This window comes from Monodelphis domestica, chromosome 5 (assembly GCF_027887165.1).
Source record: "Monodelphis domestica isolate mMonDom1 chromosome 5, mMonDom1.pri, whole genome shotgun sequence".
NCBI classification, from domain to species: domain Eukaryota; kingdom Metazoa; phylum Chordata; class Mammalia; order Didelphimorphia; family Didelphidae; genus Monodelphis; species Monodelphis domestica.
In genome coordinates this window covers 101,391,006-101,399,402 of record NC_077231.1, presented here as the reverse complement: position 1 = coordinate 101,399,402, position 8,397 = coordinate 101,391,006, and the positions used below count along the sequence as shown (strand labels likewise).

At 46.8% G+C, this 8,397-nt stretch overlaps 1 long non-coding RNA gene across 1 annotated transcript in view; it reads right to left on the bottom strand.

Annotated features, from left to right (window-relative positions):
- Positions 1-290: 290 nt before the first annotated feature.
- LOC103097543 (uncharacterized) overlaps positions 291-8,397 on the bottom strand; it is a 73,569-nt gene continuing 65,462 nt past the window's right edge. Inside the window, exon 3 of the long non-coding RNA XR_008912149.1 lies at positions 291-787. This is a non-coding gene — a long non-coding RNA (uncharacterized LOC103097543). The remainder of the gene's footprint in view (positions 788-8,397) is intronic.

Genomic DNA, 8,397 nt, shown 5'->3' with positions numbered 1-8,397 from the left:
CCTCCCAATGTCCCAATCTCTACCCCTGCCCCCTTGACCCATTGGTGTGAGTCAGTTGGTGTCTCATGAGATCACTGGGTTGTTGTAAGGAGTGCCTTTGCCTTTCCCTCCTTCAGTGGGAACACCATGTTAAGGAGCACCAAGACATGGGGGGGGGGGGAATCCCACTGACCATGACAGCCCCTCCCCTCTAACCCACCACCCCCATCCCTGCCTCCACCCCACTCTGTCAATGGAGTCCTTGTTATCCAGAAAACGGAATGAGAAGAGCAAATGAGAGAGGCAGGACATGTGATCTCAAGGACTTTATTTAGCTGCTTTCCAGGTCTCCTCCCCCTGTGCCCTGGGTTGTGGACTCCTCTCCACTCAGCGAAAGTGATAATGGAAAGGAGGTGGGGATGGAGGGCACCCAACCCAATGCATGCCGAAGCAGAGCCTTAGAGCAATCGTTGCTGGCCATGGCCCCACCCCATCTGCAGAGAGAAAGGCCAGAGAGGAGGTGAACCCTTGTTGATGGTCTGTGCTATGGGAAAGCAAAGAAATGTCGATTCTAGTCTTCCAAGTCGTGGGAGAACTTTAGGTGGCAGCATATCTGGGTGCAAGGCAGGGGTGGGGAAGAGAAGGGGTGGCTTCCAGTGGAGTCCTGAGCTCCCAGCTAACCCACCACTTCTCCCAACCCCATTTCCACTCATGACAAATCCTTAAAGATGTCCTTCCACTTTTGTAGCCTGGGGAATCTTGGGAGATGACAGAGGCGCGTTGGCCTTGATGGGAAGAAGAGTCATGCCTAGAAGAAGGAAAAGGAGCTCAACCTGGGTTCTGCCCACAAGTCCTCTCCTTATTTCTCAATCTGAGAACAGCTACTGGGTATCCCACTACATCTCACAGAAACAAATCCATCTCAGCCTGGTGTTGAGGAATCTCTTCTGAGGAGGTAGAGAAGGAGATGAGGAAGAATTTCTGTAAGGAATTCATTGAGGAGTCACGATTGCGGGCTAGAGCTACACCTGACCATTTACAGTGCCCCCCTGATCCAACAAAGTGGGGAGGGCCTGGAGGCACCAAGCCCCAAGATGGCAGCAGAGAAAATAAAGAGTGGGGAAAGGGACATGAAAAATAGATATGAAAGAGATAGATAAAATGCCTTTTTTTAAAGATAAAAATCAAAAAGGGGACAGCTATGTGGCTCAGTGGATAGAGCCAGGCCTAGAGATGGGAGGTCCTGGGTTCAGATATTTTGTAGCTGTATGACCCTGGTGAAGTCACTTAACCCCCATTGCCTAGCCCTTACCACTTTTTTTGCCTTGGAACCAATATTTAGTATTAATTCTAAGATGGAAAGTGAGGGTTTAAAAAAAAAGTAAAATCAAGAAACAATCATTTAAAATAAACCAGTGAAGAGTTGGGTTTAGCTATGGTCTCTGTCAGTACCCATGTGACCCTGGACAAATCACTTAATCTCCCTGAGCCCTCATTGCTCCTCTAAATTAGCTTTTCCGCTCTAGATCTGTCATCTGTATAATGAGTCTTTGATCCTAACATCTAAAAAGAATATAGACTGATTTGGAATATGTGTAACAACACCTGGGATAAGCTTTTAAAGCCAATTTGTTGGTGATGTTATTGTTCAATCATTTTTCAGTCATGCCCTATTCTTTGTGACCCCATTTGGGGTTTTCTTGGCAAAAATGCTGAAATGGTTTGCCATTTCCTTTTCTAACTCATTTTATAGAACAGGAAACTGAGGCAAATAGAATTAAATGACTTGTCCAAGGTCACACGCTTATTAAATGTCTACGGTCAGCTTAGAACTCAGGGAGATTAGTCTTCCTGATTCCAGGACAGCACTCTATCCACTGTGCCACCTAACTGCTCTGATTTATTTTTTAATATAATTTTAATTTCCATATATCTTCCCCATCTTTTCCTCAAAGAGCCATCCTTTGATCCTTTGTAGGATAGGGAGAAGGGAGGAGGGGTAACAGAGAGAATTGGGGGGGGGGAGTACAGGAAGAGAGGGAGAGACAGAGATGGGGACAGAGAAAAAATTCAGCAAAAATTCACCAACTTCTCCACTGGGCCTTGATTGTCTATACTAGGACATTGGTCCAGTAGAATACAAACTCCTTCAATACGAAAGATGGTTTCATTTTGGGTTTTTTTTTTAATCTCTGATGCTTAGTACATCATTGGTACTTAATAAATGCTCACTGATTAAGTCATTTACTTGGTGTTCCACACCCGTAGTCCCCCATCTCTTCTGGCCATGATGAGCTATACTGCTGAGAATAAACATGAGGTCAAATTTGAAATGGAGATGCCTTGTATATTACATCATACCCATGGATGCAGACGGAAATGGAAAAGCAAAGTGTTTTCTAGACAGTTTAAGAGGGAAAACCCCCCAACAATTGGCTTCAGTTATTGGGAATATTTCAGGCAAATGTGATTACGGGAAACTTTAATTCTCTGGATGATAGCACAGAGATAGATGATTCCTAGTGGAGGGGAGATGTGACAGACACCCTTCCTCCCTTCTCCCAAGTGTGCTCCATGGTTATTTGTTTGTTGTTTTTTTTTTCAAATTCATGTAACTAAAGATGATTTGGTCTCTAGACTTTTCTCAACACCCCTGAGATCACCATAGACACCCTGGGGGCCAGGGGTTGCAAAATTCAGTGGTGTGTAGACATGGCATCAGTATAAATATTTCCCACTGGAAACAGGAATTCTCTTTTTTTTTTGTTTTCAATGGGAAATATTCTACTGAGGTTCTCCTTGGGTCATTCCCAGAGCAGCCTGCCCTTCTCTGAAGGATGTGCCCAGGTTGTATGTTAGTAGACAACAGAGCGAGGTATTGGGTGGGGAGGAGGTGCTGAATCTGTCATTCTGTCATTGGATCATCCCACTGAGGAGAGAGACAAAATCTCTAGACTAAAGAGAGATGGAGCCCTGGGTCTGTTTTCTATCTTTTCTTTAGAGCACCTGGGTCTTTGGGTTTGCCTCCAGATAGATATCCATATGCATACGGTTAAATAATCCCAATCCTATTTAGTAATAAGAGAAAAAATATGCATCTCTGCATTTCTGATTCATCCTTAACATTTCTTCTGAGCCTCTGCTGATGCTTAGATGCTGCTGCCACCCAGCCCCCCCCCCCATTCTGTGTGTGACACAAACAGGGAGATAGAAGGGGACCCATGTGGTGGAGAAAGGGAATGATTCAAAATGGCAGCCATCTCTGTGCTCCAACAAAGGCCAGCTCAGGAGACAGAGGGAGCCATGACCAAGCCATGGTCATTTCTCTCCCCTCATCAGGCATTTGGCAGTTGAGGGGCATGGGGGTAGCCAAGAGGAGGGAGTTAGGGCTGGTGGGGACTGGGGTGGCGGGGGAAGTGCAGAGACGAGAAAGGCAGGGAGAGAAACAAAAGGTTCCTTTGTAGGATGGAGGGAAGAGGGAGAAAAGGGAGAGCATTACCAAATGCCCAGAAGCCATATTTGTAACAAGAGAACTATTCTCTCCCATTGCTTAGAAAACAACTTGGAAGAGAGAGAGAGAGAGAGACAGAGACAGAGACAGAGACAGAGACAGAGACAGAGACAGAGACAGAGAGACAGAGAGACAGAGAGAGAGACAGACAGAGACAGACAGAGACAGAGACAGAGAGAGAGACAGAGAGAAAGATAGAGAGACAGATAGAGATAGAGACAGACAGAGACAGACAGAGAGGAGGAAGAGGAGGAGAAGGAGGAGGAAGAAGAGAAGCTGGATGATTTAACCCCACAGGCATGGGCATAAGGGACTAGAAATGGATCCACTGAGAGAAAGGTTTGTGAGATGCGTTGATTAATGGATATAGTGGAATAGTACTAGACCCGAACTAGACTGAGACCCTTCCCCTACAAGGACCATTCAGTCTCCTTCCAGAAGGCTTTGCAGGACTGGACAGGTCACAGGTTCAGAAAATAGACAGTTGCCCTTCTAGCTATTCTTGGCCCCACTCTAGCTCACAGTTAAAATCTTATCTGGGCATTTTCTACCATCCCATTCTACAGCCTTCCTTTCCTATCCCACAGAACCACATCTTCATCACCGTCCTTCTCTGGTATTTCATCCCAATCTGTAGGTGACACTGGGATAGAGTAGGTCTCACCAAGCTCAGGGAGTCTCTACCAAGATGGAAAGCAGTAGACTGTGTGCATACTGTCCAAGGACCAAGATAACTAGGACTGAAGGCTCAGTATCAGGCTGCCCCAAGGACAGACAGAGACTCAACACTAAACTAGCCTCAGCCACAGCAGCAATCATAAACTGTCTGCTAAGGAATAAAGAGATTAGGGTTCTACTCTGGAGAAGAGAAGATTCACTAGCAACGGGCTAAACCCTTAAGGGGCCAAAGGAAAACATCTCCTAGGGGCAGCTAGGTGGCACAGTAGACAGAGAGCCAGGCCTAGAGATGGGTGGTCCTGGGTTCAAATATAAAGTCAGACACTTCCTAGGTATGTGACTTGACCCAATTGCCTAGCTCTTATCACTATTCTGCCTTGGAACCAACACTTTGTCTTGATCTTGAGACAGAAGAAGGCAAGGATTTAAAAAACAAACGAAATCATCACCTAAGCAGAAAAATCACATAGATCATAAGTGGCAAAACCAGGCTTCTGCCCCCAAAATTAATCAGTTCCTCTAAGTTCCTAAGGATTCTTTCCTGTCTGGTTATACTCCACTGGCACTTGGAAATCATGATGACAGGCTAGAGCTGGGGATCTGCACTATTTGGATTGGACATATCTTCTTTGCATTTGGGTTGTAAGGGTAAGGAGGACGGGGCACCAAGATCCTCTTAAGGGGGAATAACAAAGCAACTGGCTTCTCTGCAGTATAGAGTGAATCTGTGAGTAGGCTGGGCTGCCTTGGTAGATTGGAGTCTCCCAATCCTGGAGCTGTTCACACAAAGTCTGGGTGACCACTCAAAAAATTCAGTGTAGGAGGGATTCCTGATCACTAAGATCCCAGCTTGCCCTGAGGTTCTATATTTCCATAATCTGCCAGCCATCTATTCTTCACAATTCTATTCCTGTACAGGAGAAATTTGCTCCATGAATATGCCCTGCACATAATTGTGGGGTCCATAAATCTATGCTGACCTTGATGTTGGTTAAGAAAGTCTGGTGAGAGCAATGGGCAGAGCCCTCAACTGAGAATCACACTTTCTGGTCCAGCTCTACCATTAACTAGAACTCTATTTCTCTGACCCTTAGTTTTCTCATCTGTAAAATGCATATAATGATAATTGTCTGGCCACATTAAGGGGGTTATTATGAGAATCAGGTTAGAAGAAATATAGGAAAGTGCCTCAAATTGTAAAGTAGTTTATGAATAGGTAAGTTAAACTGAGGCACTGAAGGAACTGGGACTGTTGATCTGGAAGGAAGGAAGGAAGGAAGGAAGGAAGGAAGGAAGGAAGGAAGGAAGGAAGGAAGGAAGGAAGGAAGGAAGGGAGGGAGGGAGGGAGGGAAAAAGGAAGGGAGGGAGGAAAGAAGGAAAGAAGGAAAGAAGAGAAGGAGAGAGGGAGGAAGGAAGGGAAGAAGGGAGAGAGGGAGGAAGGAGGAAGGGAAAAAGGAAGAGAGGAAGGAAGGAAAGGAAGGAAGGAAGGAAGGAAGGAAGGAAGGAAGGAAGGAAGGAAGGAAGGAAGGAAGGAAGGAAGGAAGGAAGGAAGGAAGGAAGGGAGGGAGGGAGGGAGGGAGGGAGGGAGAGAAAAAGGAAGGGAGGGAGGAAAGAAGGAAAGAAGGAAAGAAGAGAAGGAGGGAGGGAGGAAGGAAGGGAAGAAGGGAGAGAGGGAGGAAGGAGGAAGGGAAAAAGGAAGGGAGGAAGGAAGGAAAGGAAGGAAGGAAGGAAGGAAAGAAGGAAGGGAGGGAGGGAGGAAGGAAGGAAGGAAGGAAGGAAGGGAGGAAGGAAGGAAGGGAGGGAGGGAGGGAGGAAGGAAGGAAGGAAGGAAGGAAGGAAGGAAGGGAGGAAGGAAGGAAGGGAGGGAGGGAGGGAGGGAGGAAGGGAGGGAGGGAGGGAGGGAGGGAGGAAGGAGGAAGGGAAAAAGGAAGGGAGGGAGGAAGGAATTCATCTCTGAATCTACAATCTCACTGCCCATTTTGTAGATGAAGAAGTGGAGGCGCAGGCTGTTGGGAAGGCACAGGCCTGCTCTGGGCCAGGGGACAGCATCTTGCTTCTCTTGGCATCAGATGGTGTCCTAGCCATGCCAGAACCAGGCCAGCCAAGTGGGAAGTCACATGGAGTGGGAGTGGTACCTCCTGCTCCACCCCTGCCCCCCCATCCCTCTGTTTTTCCTTCATCAATTCTTCAAAAACAAGAGAGGAAATCATGTGGAAACACAGATCCGCTGGTCCCCCTCTTCTTCCCTGGGGCTTTCCTAGCTTGTTCCCCCCCCTTCCTCCAGTTAGGTACCTGGTAGGGGGTGGGGTAAGCTGTAACCACAAACACCCCAGTGGTGTTCCGCAAGGCCTCTCTGCCCGGCCCCTGGCTCTGGGCTGTTTAGGTTGGCAAAGTCCTGCTGGCATTGGACTTACCTGGGCCACTAAGGCTATGTGAGGCTGGCAGCTAGCCCGCTGCCCCAGGGTAGAATCCAGGAGAACCAGCCCCCTGCCAGGAAGTCCTCCAGAGTCAGGCTGAGCCTAGGCTGGGGACTAGGTGTCTTAGTTGAGGCCCCCCCAAAGAGGTCCTAAACTCCTTCCCCCAGTGCCTTTGACAATCCTTCCAGCCTCGAATTAGAAGGGCTTCCCTCCCTTCCTCCTAAGGCTAGGAACACTGGAGAACACTTTCTGAGCTAGAGCCTTGAAGAAACCCCCACACTGGGCACCCCTGCCCCAGCCTGGCAAGGTGGCACAATAGATAGAGAGCTATATGACCCTGGGCAAGTCACTTACTCCCTTCTGCTTTGGTTTCCACCTCTGTAAAATGGGGATAATAACGGCATCTATCTCCCAGGTTCAATGTGAGGTTCAAATGTGTTAATAGATGCAAAGCACTTTGTAAACCTTCCAATGCTATATAAATGATAGTTGTTATTATTATTATTATTATTATTCTCATGAGCTGTAACCACATGCTCAGGATGGCCCAGCAGCCAAAAACAGAGGCCCCTTTCCTTTTCCTCTCTGAGGATCATAGAGCTGGAGATTACAAGGATCTCAGAGGCCATCTGGTCCAATGGCCTCATACTTACAGATGAGGAAACTGAGGCCCACGGTGGTTAAGGCCCACAGGATCCTAGTTCTAAATCTGGAAGGGTCCACAAAGGCCATCTAATTTTCAAGAGGGAAAAACAGAGTCCCAAAGAGTTTGTGACTTGCCCAAAGTCACAAGGTTCTAAATGACAGAGCCCAGATTCAGACTCCTGTCCACCATCAGCCTAGAGGGCCATTGTTTTTTCTTCCAGGCTCTGACCGTTTTTTTTTCACTAGAACAAAGTTTGATCAGGCAGAGTCCAAATCAACACCCAAATGTTTTCTCTGGCTGTTCCTTGCTTTAGGAGTAGGGTAAGGTTCTGGGTTCATTGGTTGAGATTCTGGAAGAGGGATTCCTCCCAGGGTATCATCATGAAATGGCAGAAGTAGAAGGGACCTCAGAAGGAGCAGCTGGGTAGCATGGTGGATAAAGTGGCCAGGCCTGAAGTCAGGAGGTGCTGGGTTCAAATCTGGCCTCAGCTGTGTGACCCTGGGCAAGTCACTTAACCCCATTTGTCTATCCCTTGCTGATCTTCTGTTTTAAAATTGATCCTGAGACAGAAGGTAAAAGTTTAAAAGGTTTAAAAAAAAAAAGGATGGACCTCAGAACAGAGAATGAACTAGTGGGAGGACCATTAAAACAGAGAGCCTAAGCATATTGAAGGTGGGGACTACGCCATTTTTGTCTTTGTATTTCCAGGACCTACCACAATGTCCTACATATAAAGTGAGCACTTAATCAATACCTATTGATTTGTTAAATTTCAGACCTAGAATGTCAGAGCTGGGAGGGTACTGGGCCAGGAGTCAAGAAAACTTGAATTCAAATTCAGCCTCACACATTCATGAGTGGGGCAATCTCAGGTAAGTCAGTTTGTGTGCCTCGGTTTCCCCAAATGTAAAACGGGGGTAATAATAGCACTTCCTTCTCAGGATTGTTAGTGGAAACAAATGAGATAGCTGTAAACTACTTAGTATATTATCTGGCACATAAAAGGTTGGCACTATGTGAATTTGTTTAATATTAATATTATTACCCATTTTCTGTGGCTCCAGCCTCCTCAACCAAAAACTGAAGAAGTCAGGCTCTCAGGTCCCTTCCAGTTCTTCTTTGTGAGTCTCTAGGTGACTGGCCCTAAGTCACACAAGAAGTCATGG